The sequence below is a fragment of the Biomphalaria glabrata genome, chromosome 4 (assembly GCF_947242115.1).
Source record: "Biomphalaria glabrata chromosome 4, xgBioGlab47.1, whole genome shotgun sequence".
Lineage (NCBI taxonomy): Eukaryota > Metazoa > Mollusca > Gastropoda > Planorbidae > Biomphalaria > Biomphalaria glabrata.
Genome location: NC_074714.1, coordinates 27,641,517 through 27,657,414, shown reverse-complemented (window position 1 = coordinate 27,657,414; position 15,898 = coordinate 27,641,517). Strand labels below are relative to the sequence as shown.

The window sequence follows — 15,898 nt, the reverse complement described above, 5'->3', positions numbered from 1 at the left end:
CTATAAGGAGAAATATAATTATCGATAACAGGCTTGTTCATTCATTCATAAAAATAAAAAATAAAACAACAATAGCAAAAGATTATCTAAAATCGGTCGTCTGATATATATAACATTTAGTTTTCTTGCCAAAAGCTCTCAAAGTCTCTTTATAGATTATAAGTTATTATAGATTATTCAGATGTTGTTTTTTTTTCAAGTTAAAAGTAACCCCAAATGATTTTAAAATTCTTTTACTTTAGATAATTAAAAAAAATCTTGGTTTGAATATTCCTTTCCAAACGGCGGGTGGTGGTGCGCCTCTGTGCTATCACACAAACTCTCTATGTAATCTTAGTAAGCCTTTTTTTATCCTCGGCGCGAAACTTGCTTTTATAGACATTGTATAAAATATGTCTATTTTTTCTCATATGAAGCCGACATTGACCGAATACATATTTTTATGTTAAAATCAATAAAAAACAAAGCAAAATAAAATATATTGTAACGAATCTCACTATCCAGGCTCTCTGCTAACTGCACCAGACGACACTGTCAACTGAAAGAACTTGACAACTCAGGTCTCTAAATTAACGTAAAAGTTTAATGTCCAATAAATAACTGCCAATACTGTGCAATTGACAACACGTAACACAGGCTGTACAATGTTCTAGATGTCTGAACCGTTGAATCAACTCTGTACTGTTGAATGAACTCTACTGGCTTCCGTTGAACTCTGCGGCAACGTGGTGAACTGACTCGTAGATCGGAAAGTCGTGACTGACTCGACTCTGATACCTCCACTCTTTATATAGGGTCCCTGCTGGCCTTCTAGAACCGAAAAGAACGTCGCTCGACCATTCTAGGTTGTCAGACGACTACATCCCTCGTGACGCTCCTGAGCTCTACTCACGAGGCCGATCATTCTCGAACCGTCATGTTGACACTCGTCTCGGCTGACCGTCGTAGCTCGTCACGGTCGACCGCTCGTCTAGCGCTGGCATGGGGCGATTTGCGTCGGCTTTCTACTAACTCACCACTAGAATTCTCTCTCAGCGAAGTCGATATAAGTGGTCTGTTATAATCATGGTCCAAAATTATAGTAGGGGGGTGGGGGGACAAAATGTGTGAGAGTGTTCGATGCGCAGGATGTAACAATAAAAAAAGGTTTATGTTGAAAAGTATCAGAGAGCTTTTGAAATATTTCGATAAAGAGCTGAAAAGTCGATAAATTATAAATAGTTTCAAACTGAAAAGCAGAAAAATTGTTTCTGTAAATAAGACTATTTGTTAAGGAGGAAAAGGTGTTGTTGTTGATTTTTTTTAGGGGGGGGGAGAAAAAGTAATAATTGAATTTACGAGCAGGTTCAAGTTATAAGTTAACAAAAAAAGGAGGGGGTGAACACGTTTTTTTTTAAAATTCGAACACGATAACATTGACCCCTTGACCCCTTTCTCCCCCTCCCTTTTTTCCAACTGGTCCAGACAAGTGCTAGAATCAAACCGCATTTAGAAAGCTAAAAGCATGATATTGGGCTAAACAAAAACAATTGGTAAAAATATGTCCAACTGTACAGATTTATTATTGTTATTCTAGATCTATTAAAATGTTAATTACATGACTGATCTAAGCTAATTGATATAATTGCACGCAATAAACATTATATAGCCTGAAACCGAATCGACGTGTGTAGCCGATGGATGATGCAATTATAGTATAGATGGGTATCAATACGTCTCTAAAATATTGTGTATTTATTCTTTAAAAATTTTAAATCATTAAGTGTAGATTTTTAAAATATTTTAATTACAAATAAATCTTTTAAAATACGTAATAGATGCTGAAGTTTTAAAAATGGTTAAAATTACTGACTAACTAACGAATTCAACATTTTAAACTTTTACTTCTATATGAATAATTTTGCAAACATTATGAACCTAATGGCTTTACAGAACATACATAACTATGGAGAGTATCAGAATGTATGATTAATACCTACGGTCTATTTATAACCACAAGAATTGTACTTCTTTGTTACCTTATCACTTTGAAAATTACAAATCAAATGTTCATGTCGCGGTTAATTCGTTTCAAATCTGTAGCTAGTTCTGCCAATGAGTTCTCTTGCCAAACATGTTATTCAGGTATTTCCTATATAGTAAAAAAAAAAAGAATCAAACGCTTCAATAAAATTCTATTTATAAACTTTGTGAAACGAATTTGCATTGAAAAAATATGGGACACGTTACGCCTCAAGAACTTTACTTTTGACACATTTGACACACCTGATTAGAGAACTGTCTTAAGGTACTTGGACATTGTAAAATGTTTCATTGGTCTCTCTCTCACGCTGTCTGTCTAGCTAACGGACAAACAGTCTAAACACCTTTTTTGTATTGTATGAACAAGATATAAGTGTAGTATAAAACGGTACAGTACAGACCTTCACCAACAGATGCTTGAGAAATATCCTAAAAATACACTGGTACGACAAAGTAGAAAACACCAAACTGTGGGAGATGAGTGGACAGAAAAATATAGAAGTGCAGATCTTAGAGAGGAAGTAGAGATGGATTGGTCACACCCTTAGAAAAGATACCAGCAACAGAGCTAGTCAGGCCTTAAAGTGGAACCCCCAGGGAACAAGACGAAAGACCAAAAAGAACATGGCGACGCAGTGTACTTGAAGAAGCCGAGAGGACCGGGAAGAGCTGAGAAACCATAAAAAAACTAGCAAGAGACCGTGGAGAGTGGCGTGTTTTTGTCGAGGCCCTATGTTCCATGAGGAACCCAAAGGGATGATGATGATGATGATAAAACGGTTAGCTTATTTAGTTTATGTTGAACTGATTAACTTATGGTTAACTTTTGGTGGTCACAATACGAATACGAGTACTTAATTAACACAAACCAAAGCCTATGCAAAAAAAAAATAAATAAATACTGAAACTTGTTTTAAAATGCCTATATAAATATATATGTTATATTGCATTAACAAATAAAAAAAAAACCTCACTCTCTCTTATATATTTACAGTGGCGTCACTAGGGTTGGTGTCACCCGGTGAGGCAATCACAGGTGTCATTCCCCCCCACCCCCCCCCCCCCAGGAAAAAATAATCTCCCACTAAAAAAAACAAAAAACTATTCTTTATTTTGTTTCTTTACGTTGAACACTAAAACTGTAAGCTAATCAATAAATTGGTTACACTCGAAAAATATTTTCGATTTTATTTTTAAAATGTTGTTTTTGAAATTTTATCAAAAGTTATTACATAAATTAAAAATGTACTATTATAGAAATTGAGAAACCTTGAGTTGAGCATATTTTTTTACAAGAGATTATTTAAGAGCTCTTTTCGGAAAATGTTTTAAATTATAACTAGTATTTCTCAGCTGCTTCCGAAAAGGCAAATCAAGCATTGAACAGGTTTACGTCCTGCGAAACTTCGTCAAGCAAAGTCTGGAATAGCAACAAAGAATGTTGATCAGTTTATATATATAACAAAGGAAGTTGATAGTTTATATATATATATAACAAAGGGTGTTGATAGTTTATATATATAACAAAGGATGTTGATCAGTTTTGTAGATTTAAAAAAAAAACATAAATTGTTAACAAAAGAATAAGGCATCTCACAACAATTTGCTCAGATTCAGCGCCATGTCTAAAGCCAATCAAGCTGTTGTGTCACATCAGAAGGAGGAATTCTTCAGCATCGTTCTGAGGGTGTATCGTATCCCCATTTGTCTTTGTTGTAACCATAGACGTTGTCATAACAAGTACATTAAACAGTCTACATTCGGGTTCCCATGGCGTAAACCAAAAAGAGTTGGATTTTGCAGACGACATAGCATTACTTTGAAGTACAATTATATTTATAAAAGAAATGAAGGATAAAGACGCATTCAAAGTTTCTCATATAGGGTTGAGGTTACCCAGTTCCCCCATCAACATTGGTCATACAGATCTTGGACAAATAGAAAAGTTATTTCAAGCGTTGGAGATGTATATCATGGTGTTGCATGTTGGATTAGAAATCAGGAGTCGTCTTTCAATTAGTACGGTCTATCTGAACAAACAAATCAATTAGCCTAGGGATTAAAATTCACATACTCAATATTGTCCCAACGGCCACCCATACTTTTTGGCCCTTGTATATTCAGCCATTAGTACAATAATACTTCTAGTCTCATCTTAGTCCACTCTTGACATTTGTATTTGTATTTGATCAGTCATAGATCTAGATCTAGAGAGGCACCTTATTTAAAATAACCCATCTTTACAAACCTTATTATTTAACCCTAACCCCCCCCCCCCCAAAAAAAAAACCACAAACATACACTCACACTTTTAAATTGGCCATTATATTCACTGTGGTAATTTTTATGACTTTTAATATTTAATAAATAATCGAAAACGTATGTCTTCCTCGCTGGCCGAATCAGACAATGCATTAGTTCCAACAGCTGACTACTTGTAGATCGAGATCTAGTCGTTTTAAAATTGTTCTACACACACATACATACTGATGTCAAATCACAATGTATAATTAAAATGATCTCTAAGTATAATCCTTCACATTCACTCTGGCAATTATCTACACCTAGAGGAGAATTACATTAAAGATGTAGATCTGGGAAGAAAATACATAAATAACTAAAGAAAGTTACGTACCGAACAACAAAATAAACATTTTAAAATTATATTTAAAAAAAAAAAAGACAATACATACATTTTAAACTTTAAATAACCTATAATAAATTTTTTAAAAATGATTTTTAGCGGCCCCCGAAAGGGGAAAAGACGCTATTAGTTTTGTGCGAAATGTCTGTCCGTCTGTCCGTCTGTCCGTCTGTCCGTCTGTCCGTCTGACCGTCTGACCGTCTTGTAATCTTGTAAACTTCATTTTCCTGAACTTTTTGTTATATTGCGGAAATTTTTTTTTTTTTTTTTGAGGATTCGAATAAGAGATTATACCTTTTCAAAACAATTATATCAATTATAAGACATAAGTTAGGCCAAGGGAGGCGCGGTGGCTGAGCGGTAAAGCGCTTGGCTTCCGAACCAGGGGTCGCGGGTTCGAATCCTGTTGAAGACTGGGATTTTCAACTTTGGAATCTTTGGGCGCCTCTGAGTTCACTCAGCTCTAATGGATACCTGACATTAGTTGGGGAAAAGTAAAGGCGGTTGGTCATTGTGCTGGCTACATGATACCCTAGTTAACCGTAGGCCACAAAAACAGATGAACTTTACATCATCTGCCCTATAGACCACTAGGTCTGAAAGGGGAACTAGTTAGGCCAGGTTCACATCTAACTTTACATTCACTTTCACCTATCCTTTGATCTGCGGGACCGTTTGGGCACAACACAAGATCTGTCAACCTTCTTTCTCCATTCTATCTCTCATTTGTCTTTGATATAATTTCATTTGGATGTTCTTTCTGAAAATATTGAAGACTGACTGGGTGGACCACTTCGGGGGCCGATTTTGAGTTTGTGTTTCCACACAAACTGTCTTTCGTAACCTTGTTTTTATTCAGTTCGGATATCGAATAAATATGGATTCGTTGTTTTTTTTTAGTTGTAGATTAGACGTTGTTATTTATTTTCTAGACTATAAGGTTTCAGTGTTGGCGTTACATGTTGATACTTTGTGTTCTGGTACTACCCTGAACATTGCTGTCATCATCGTTGTCCTTAGTATTGGTCGGAAGATTCTTGTGTTTGCTACTATCAAGATGTGATGGTTCTAGACAGTTTCATTCAACAGAGCGAGGAATACATGTCATAAAATCATTCATAAAATCATTCCAAACGATGTGATAGTGATAAAGCTTTCCACTATGTCACACAGCTTAGTTAGACGGACAAATGTCTTTGTAAGAGAGTTGACAAGGGGTTATAGCATTTCAAAAACAAAAAAAAACTGTACCTGGTGACCGAGCCTCACCCAGTGAATGATTTTTCAAGCCAAGTTAATATTGACCCGAACTCATTTCCTAAACAAGTTTGTAATAATGAAACGATTTGCAAACCAATTATTAAATATAAGATATGTTAGTTCTAAATGTCATTGTACATGGCGATTCGAATAGAAAGTCTCTTAGGGCTTTGACTTTGAAGAAAGTCTTTACAATAGAACTTCTCCAATGTTTACGTTCTGGCATTGAATCTTGCAGTTAGTGCATGCTTGGAACATTGAAGTCAAACTTTCGTTATGCTCCGTCATCATTATGGCTAGAGTACGATGCGAAATCCCTGGGGGTTAGGCGAGTAAAGTAAAGATTTCGTAACCAAATTAAATGCCGCACTTTTCCTTAATCGAATTGAAATCACTGCCTTAGTATTCTAAAGGGTTTATGAAATGAATTTTCGGACAAAAAAAAGTCAGAGCAGAAAAGTTTAAATAAAAATATTTTTTTTTAAAGTTTGATTTATATTGTAAAAATTTATTTTCAAAATAAAATATCACACTGATAACCAACCCCTGAAAGGCCAGGAAGCAGCAAATGAATTCATAAAATATTTGCTAAGTGTAGGTCATATACAAATCAATGAAAGCAGAATTAAAGATGTCCACGCTAAAATCCAGGATTAAAATTTAAAAAAATATGTTAGATATACAAAGCTATCAACATTTTTGCTGAGAATAGAATACTTGACCTATTCGATTTATAATTGACACTAAACACCATACTAGATTACTGATAAGGAGTCAAATTTCCAAAAGCTTTTAGTGTTTTGGAAACGTGACGAGCAGACAGACCAACAGAGAAAACGCACAAAAGTTATCGGCTTTTATCCAGATGGGGGCACTAAACAAAAAAATAAAATAAACAAAGTCTAATTATTTGGTACCGTATGTTACCCTACTACACGAAAGTCGCTGCATTAAAAAGTCAATTTTAACAAATAATGTGCGTAATATTTACATACAAAGTGCATTCTTAACCTTTATAAACAAATATAAATGTTTTCTTTTAATTTTGGTAACTAGTGAACCAGAAAAAAACACAATAACTAATATTTACATTTGTTGTGACCATTTCTTGTACTTGTATTAGATTCAGTTATACTGAAAATACCCGATGAAATATCTTTCATCACTAACTTATTGTAAAAATAATCTCCCTTACATTTATTTATTGTTTTAGAATTGGTGTATTTTTTTATGAATAAAAAAGGCTTTTATAATTAATTTTATAAAGTAAACGGTTTGCTTTTAGAAAAAAATGTAGCCTTAGCACATAAACTTTGCAAGCCACAACACATGGTGAAATAAAATTTTTCATTTCTCTTCTAGTTTTTGAGATCTGAGTGACAGACGGACATTTTGCATAAACCTAATAGCGGACTTTACCCTAACGGGGGCCTCTAAAAACGAAAACAATTGGACAATTTATTACTGGTAATTCATTATTCCACTTAATAGCATTATAAACAAATTTTATATTTAGTATTCACAGATATGGCTAAATTTGTTGGGTTCAGTCTTCTTAAATAAATGTTAACGCTATTTCTCCCTCACGCATTCTTCGATAAAGCTTACTTATTTATTGTACCTAACAAAAAATATGAATCAATAAAGAACAAGATTACAAAGAGAGTTTGTGTTATCACACAAACTCAGAGGCGGCCCCCGTCGAAGTCGGATCCCAGTCGGATCTGCCTATTCGCAAGGAATATTCAAGAGGTGATTTAATTTTGATGGTCAAAAGTAATAATGTTTCAAAGATTCATTTGCCATTGTAAAATGTTTTTTTTTATTTTACATGTTCTCGCTAAACGATGGAGGATGGCAATGAGCAGGGTATGAATCATGCCTGGTCTTTCAGTTTGCGTGCTGGACTGTCTTTCGGATTTATCGATGGTCCCTGGTTTAAACCCTGCATGCTCCCATCCCCCGTCGTCCTACGGGAGGTTTGGACTAGGAAGCAAACTATCTTCAACTCTGAAGGAACATCCGAAACATCTAAAACAAACAAACAACCCGGGACCGTAGAGATAATTAGTTCAGCACGCTTACAGCACGACCAGGCATTGCTATTATCTTATCTTATCTTATATAATACAGACGTTACTTCAAAAAAGAAGATGATTACGTCCTACGCGTCATGCATTTAGTCATGCATATTAACCAATGACTTAAATTCTGCCAAGTCACTGGTTTTCCTGGCTAGCTCAGGCAACCCATTCCATGCTCTAATAGCACTAGGGAAGAAGGAGTATTTGTACAAATTTGTCCTAGCATATGGGACGAGGAATGTGCCTTTATCTTTGTGTCTTTCAGAGTATTTTATTAAATTTTGTTTTTGTATTTGAAGATTATGGTTCAGTGTTTTATGTATGATTGCTACTTTACTTTTGAGCCTTCTGTCCTGAAGGCTTTCTAAATTTAGTGATTTTACTAAAGGTGTTACTCTAGTCAAATGTGAATATTCGTTTGTTATGAATCTCACTGCTCTATTTTGTGTCTGTTCCAGTTTCTTAATGTTTTCTTGAGTTGAGGGGTCCCAGACGGAGGATGCATATTCTATTATTGGCCTAACCAAGGTTAAGTAACATTTTAGTTTTATGTTCTTATTTGATTTATAGAAATTTCTTTTAATAAATCCTAATGCTTTGTTTGATTTTTTGTAGTTTCATCAATATGTGGATTCCATGATAGTTTTTCATTTATTATAACAACTAGGTATTTTGCGTTTTTAGTCTGTGATACTGGTTTGCCATGAATAAGATAAGTGGAATTAATTTGTTTTAGTTTTTTTGTTACTCTTAACAACTGACATTTTTCTGGGTGGAAAGACATGCTCCAATTTGATTCCCATTTCTGTAATTCATCTAATTCTCTTTGTAAAATATCTGTGTCTTGTGTTGTTTTTATTGTTCTATATATTATGCAATCGTCTGCAAATAATCTGACTTTTGTTCCTGAACTAATGCAATTTGGTAAATCATTTATGTAAATTAAAAATAGTAGTGGACCCAAGACTGTACCTTGAGGTACACCTGAGTTTACTGTTATCGGTGTTGATTTAGAGCCATTTATTATTACAGTTTGTTCTCTCCCTATCAGAAAGTCTTTAATCCACTGATGCAGTGGACCATTAATGCCGAAATATTTTAATTTTTAAGCAAACTATGGTGGTGAACTTTGTCAAAAGCCTTAGAAAAATCTAGTAAGATAGCATCTATTTGTTCACTATTATCTAAACCTTTTGAAAAATCATCAATTAGTCCTATTAGTTGTGTTTCACATGATCTATATTTCCTAAAGCCATGTTGGTATGGTGTGAGGACATTATGTTTGTCTAAGTGGTTTATGATGTTGCTACATATTATGTGTTCTAGGATTTTACATGTGATGCTGGTAAGTCATACTGGTCTGTAGTTCCCTGGGTCAGATTTTTCTCCTTTTTTAAATAGGGGGGTGACATTAGCTTCTTTCCAGTCCTTTGGTACTCTGCCCTGGTTAAGTGAAGCCTGAAAGAGTATTTTGAACACTGGGGCTAGCTCATTACTTAGTTCTTTGAGTAATCTAGCTGGAATACCATCAGGTCCAGAAGCTTTATTTGGTTTGGTGTTGGCTAATAGTTTCTGAATTCCATTTTCTTGTACTACTATATCTTCTATGTTGTCTACTTGGTTCAAATTCAGTAATATGTCTTTGTCTCCTGGGGCTGAGAATGCTGATGCAAAGTATTTGTTTAGAATGTTTGCTTTAGTTTCATTATCATTATGTATTATGTTATGTTCATCTTTTAATGGCGCTACGCCTGTTGTTTCCATTTTCTTAGACTTAATGTATGACCATAGGTTTTTGTTGTTATCTTTAGATATTACATTGTTTATGTATTCACTCTGCAGCTGTCTGCTTACTTTTTGGGTTAAGTGTTTAATTTTTATATACTTTTTGTAAACTCTTTCTGCATTAGTTTCTTTAAATTTTCTATAGAGGTTTTCCTTCTGTTTACAAAGCTTCTTTAGTCTATTATTAAACCAGCATTTATTTATTTTGTTTGATGTGTATTTAGTTGGTATATGATTTTCTATTATGCTTTTAAGATGGTTTTTAATGAAATTCCAGAGGTCATCGACTGGTTGGTTAATGTCTTTTTCTAATAAGAATGTTTGTTGAAAGTTTAGTGCAGCTTGGTGTAGTTGTGTTAGGTTACATTTATTCCAGAGTAAGATTTTTCTTTTGAGTTTTGTATTGGCTACTGCTTTTATCTGACTGTGTGTTTTTATGATCTCATGGTCTGATAGACCAGGGATAATTTCATAATCAACTACTAATCCAGGTCTGTTGGTTAAGAAGAGATCTAATGTGTTGTTTAATCTAGTTGGCTTTTTAATGATTTGATCTAAACTTAGGTTGTGTAAAGTTTCTATGAAAAGCTCATTTATGTCCTTAAGGTTTTGGTGTTTATCTATGGTTAGTGTTTTCCAATTTATATCAGGTAGGTTGAAATCACCCATAATCCAAAAAACTGCATTTTTATTTGACTCTTTAAGTGTAGTAATCTGATTACATAGTTCCTGTATGTATTCTAAACTAGAATTTGGTGGTCTGTAAATGCTGCCTATTATTAGGGATGTTGAGGTGGTATTAATTTTACAAAATGTTGATTCTACATTTTTTGAGTTAGGTAAGGTAATTTCTTCTGCTATAAGAGTGTTTTTTATTGCTAAAAGAACTCCTCCATGATTATCAGCCCTATCTTTTCTAAAAATTTCATAATTACTATTGAAAATTTCTGCATTATAAATTTCAGGATGCAGCCAAGTTTCTGTTCCTGCAATTATGTCTGGTTTCTCACATTCTAATAAAATTTCTAAGTCTGCTGTTTTGTTCCTAATGCTTTGAAAATTTATAACTAAGGTTTTAAGGTATTTTGGTATTACTTCTTTAGTAGGTTTGTTTAGTGAGGCTGTTGTATTAATTTTAGTAGATTTAGGTTTAACAGGAGTGGATCTGGCTAGTGGTTGGTGAGTTTGGTTCGGGATGGTGTTTAGGATGTTGTATGGGTTAGAAGTGTCCGCATCAAAGGAATCAAACAGTCCTGATGTAAACTGAGGTAACCCACACGGTACACAGTGCCATGATGCGTCTTTGTTGCCTAAGGCATAATACACAGGTGTATTCATATGGAGACATGATGCATGGTACCATTCATCGCACGTGTCACATTGAATGGCTTTCTGTTTCAGGGTGCATATTTTTTTGCAGATGTTGCATCTATCTTTAGATCTAGGCCCTGGATTTGACTCTACATCTCCTGCCATTAATATTAACAGTGATAGGTATTTATTTCTGCTGTGTCTGATTGAGAACTTCCATTTGTGATGGGTAATCTTCTTTAATGTTATAGATGTGTATGTTAGGTTATTTTTGAAGTTGCATTGTTCTAAAGTGTGATGATTGATTATGACTGTTGTTTCCTTTTTAAGTTTAGTGTTGACAAAGGTAGATCTAGTTCTGTGTTCAGCTAGTGTGCATTTGGTGATTATTAGGATAAATAAACTTAATAATAAACTAAAAGCCTATTATTGATAAAGAGGTATATTACACATTACGGCATGACATCTATCTGATATGTACAATAGGCCAATGTCAGACGAGCGATTTTAGATAATCTTTGCATTGATTTGTAATTAAAAAACAAACAAAAAAAAAGAAAAGAACAGATATATCGTGCTTGTACTTTGATGTCTCAGCACAGTTAGGCCTATCAACAGAGACATCAGCATTTTTATTTCAATGGAACTAGAATGAGGATGTAGATTTAGATCTAGATCTAAAATATGGACCTGGTATAATGTAGCTGTAATTTAGATAAGATTTATGTAAAAAAAAAATATCATAGATAATCTATCAATAGACTGAATGCAACATTAAATTTAAAAATAGTAGATTAGTTTTAGTATATTATAACATTGCAATATTGATCAAAACGTTTGGAAATCAAAATCTACACTATAAGTCTAGAAATTGAAATTCTACATCTTAATCTAGTCTATATCAGTCTAAACTAGATCTAGAAATTCTAGATCTAGACTCTAAAATAATTTTAATTAGAATATAAATCCAGATCTAGATATACTGTAATAAAAATCTAGATCTAGTTTTAAAAATCTAGATTAGATCTAAATCAAGATATCATTCCTTTTTTAAACGCGAGTCACATAACGAGGATTAATGAACATTACTATACTGCAGGGGCGAACTGGCTATATGGGCAAACGGGCTAATGCTCGGTGGGCCGGTACCAAATGGGCCGGTCTGGTCGCGACCAAATAAAAATTTCCATGCAGACAACTTTAAAAAAAAGGTGACAGCAGCAAGACACAAAGGCCCGAACACGTTTTCTTGTTTTTTTAAATTCTTATTACAGTTAATTTTGTTTGAAATTCAACAAGAATATCACACACAAAAAAAAACACTATACACTGTACGTATTATCATTTGCAAAACGTTAGATCGTACTTTCTGCTATGCACGAGCGGCATGGACTGCTTTGATGTCTTCGAGTTTGTGTTTGGCCTAATTATTTTACTGGTCGGCATGGGCCTTTGATGACACTCCCATTTTTTTTTGCTCCTTCCCTCCCCCGTCTTTTATTGGTTCCAATGAAATTTAACCAAAAAGAGGGATGAGAGAGGTTAAGTTAGAAAACATTGATATAACGCATCAAAAAAAAAAGAGGCACGACAATTAATCTTTAACAATACTTAATAGAAATTAACTTAAACACATACATACAGCCGCGAAATTGCAAACCACTCAACTTATTCACAGATCAATATAGGTATAAAGCTCTACTTTCTGCGATTTGAAAAGAAAAGTAAGTTTCTTTTTGTTTATTTTTAATAACATAGATCTAACAAGATTACAAAGAGAGTCTGTGTTGCCACACACACTCAGAGGCGGCTCCCGTGAGAGACGTATCCCTGTCAGATCCGCATATTCGCAACGAATATTCAAGACGTGATTTTGTTTTGATTGTTAAAAGTAATAATGTTTCAAATATTCATTTGGCGTTGTAAAAAAAATATTTTTTTTTAATGTAAAATCTCCCGCTGGTCGACGGAGGATATGACATCGAGTATGAAACCGAGACCGTAGAGATAATCAGTCTTGCGCGCTAACCGCACGACCAGGCATTGCTCTTAACCTAATGTCAAACTGGTTACAAACTAATAGCCTATTATTGATAATATACCTACACATTACGGAATAACAACTACCAGATATGTACAATATGTCAGAAGAGCGATTTTAGATCTTTTGGTATTGAACATTTTCATTTAAATGGAATTAGAATGAGGATGTAGATCTACCTATATTACAATTCTAATTTAGCACTCTCAATATCTATATCTTCTAGATCTAAAATATATATTTGGGATAATGTAGATGTAATTTAGATAAGATTAATGTTAAAAAAAACTAGATAATCAATTAATAGACTAATTGCAATATTAAATTTCAAAATAGTAGATTAGTTTTAGTATTTTATAACATTGCAACATTGACATATTGACAATCTAGACTTTAGAAATAAAAATCTACACTTTAAGTCTAGAAACTAAATTATAGATCTTGATCTAGTCTAAATCATGGCTGTCTGGTAGTGCGGTTTGCGCGCTGGACTGTCGTTTGGATTCATCGATTGTCCCAGGTTCAAATCCTGCCCGCTCCCATCCCCCGTCGTCCTGAGGGAGGTTTGGACTACAACTCTGAAGGAACATCCAAAACATGTAAAACATTCTAAACTAGACCAAGAAATTCTAGATCTAGATTCTACAATGATTTTAATTAGAACTTAAATCTAAATCTAGTGTAAAAAATCTAGCTCTAGTGTAAAAGAAAATCGTGATCTAGTGTAAAAAATCTAGATTAGATCTAAATCTAGCTATTATGTCTTTTTAAAATGCGAGTCACATTACGAGGTTTAATAAACATTACTATACCGAGTTGTTTTAGCATTTCATTTAAAGAATTTATTCCATATGACGTCAAAGGAAAAAAATCCACTACGTCACACGGCCTATAAGACTAAAAAATATCATCTAACTAGCATCTTGTTGAGGGTTCATAGACATTGGTGCACCGAGTGATTTCTTTTAGAATTTCATTTAAAGAATTAACTCCATATGACGTCAAAGGAAAAAACTTCACTAGGTCACACGGCCTAGTTAGACTAAAAAATGTCAAATATACGAGCGGGCTTGTCGAGTGTTCATAGACATTGGTACACCGAGTGAGATCTTTAAGCATTTCATTTAAGGAATTAACTCCATATGACGTCAAAGGAAAAAAATTCCATTACGTCACACGTCCTAGTTAGACTAAAAAATGTCTTCTATACGAGCAGCGTCTCGAGGGTTCATAGACATTGGTGCACCGAGTAAGTTATTTTAGCATTTCTTTTGATGGGCTAGTTAGATATGTATGTATATATAAAAGGATCAAAGGCGCTTTTTTGTTTGTTTTGTCTGTCAGTCTGTCTGTCCGTCATGTTAATAGCGAATAAAAAAAAGACTAAAAGCTATTGAAAATCTGATTAAAATTTAATTTCCCTTCCAAAAACATCGTAATAGTTTTGTGTTTCTATAATAGATTTTTCCGGATGTTTATATATTTATAGTGAGAGAAAATAACAATTCCAGATTAATCAAATAAAAAAAAAAAAGTAAAGTTTCCCTTTCAGACCTTGTGGTCTATAGGGCAGATGATGTAAAGGTCATCTGTTTCTGTGGCCTACGGTTAACAAGGGTGTCATGTGGCCAGCACAACGACCAACCGCCTTTACTTTTCCCTAACTAATGTCAGGTACCCATTAGAGCTGGGTGGACTCAGAGGCGCCCGAAGATCCCGAAATTAAAAATCCCAGTCTTCACCAGGATTCGAACCCCGGTCCCCGGTTCGGAAGCCAAGCGCTTTACCGCTCAGCCACCGCGCCTCCTAGATTAATCAAATACCGTTAATTAAATTTTTGGGATGGTCTCGTATGAAAACTAGATGCACCATAACGTTATGGGGAGATTTTCAAACCATACTTTGGTGTTAGGAAGTTGTTTTCCTTAAAAATCGGAACATAATATTAACGATAATTAGATTTTCTAACATTTTAGCTAGAAAGTAAAATGTAGTGTAAGAGAGAAGGACGATTTTACATAAATAGAGATAAAATATTTTTCATAAAAAATCCGGAACAACCAATTATCGTAAATGAGAAAATTATTTGTTTTATTTATTAGAAGAAGAATTTCAAAAATTTATTAGCGTTATTAGATTTTTCATATAAAATTCGAATCATTTTTCGCGAACGATTTGTAAGAAAATTAAGATAATGTAGGTTGATTTCTTTTTCGAAACAAAATCCGGAACATTCTTTACCGATTAAACAACTTTTATTATGTTTCGGCAAGAAAATTAACTTTAAAATAAATCTAAAAAAGAGGTTTTCAATAATCGTTTCTTGTAAATTACTTTCTTTTTTTAAAATCCTGAACAACCTATTTTAAATTAAAATAAATTTTAAAAAGTCATTTGGCATAATTTTTTTTTAAGTTAAAAATTCGGAACAATTGATATTGATCATTTAACTATAGTGACGTAGTGTCAAAGAATATAAGTTTAATATTAGTCAATTATGCGATTTCAAACAATCATTTGACATAATTTATTTTTTATAAAACAATATCCGGAACAACTTTATAGTTAATGAAATATAAATCAGTATAGATATTTTTATTTAGCATTTATATGCTATTTACATTATAAAACCGGAACAATCTATGTGTTAATTGCAACGTTTAAGCATGGAAATGAAATCTAATATAAGTTAGAAGAGCAAACAAATATTCGTTGGCATTGATTTGTTATTCACAAAACATCCGGAACAAT

General features: G+C 33.7%; 1 protein-coding gene across 14 annotated transcripts in view; it reads right to left on the bottom strand.

The window, feature by feature from the left end:
• The window catches only part of LOC106073679 (potassium voltage-gated channel subfamily A member 1-like), a 64,102-nt gene extending 61,934 nt beyond the window's left edge, over positions 1–2,168 (bottom strand). For 5 of the 14 annotated variants that reach the window (XM_056026618.1, XM_056026612.1, XM_056026607.1 and 2 more), the window contains exon 1: positions 1,980–2,150. The gene's annotated coding sequence lies outside the window, so the exon portion shown is untranslated. Of the gene's footprint in view, positions 1–1,975 lie in introns of all 14 variants that reach the window. The other 9 variants (XM_056026616.1, XM_056026611.1, XM_056026615.1 and 6 more) reach the window with 5 other exon arrangements.
• Between the last annotated feature and the right edge of the window lie 13,730 nt (positions 2,169–15,898).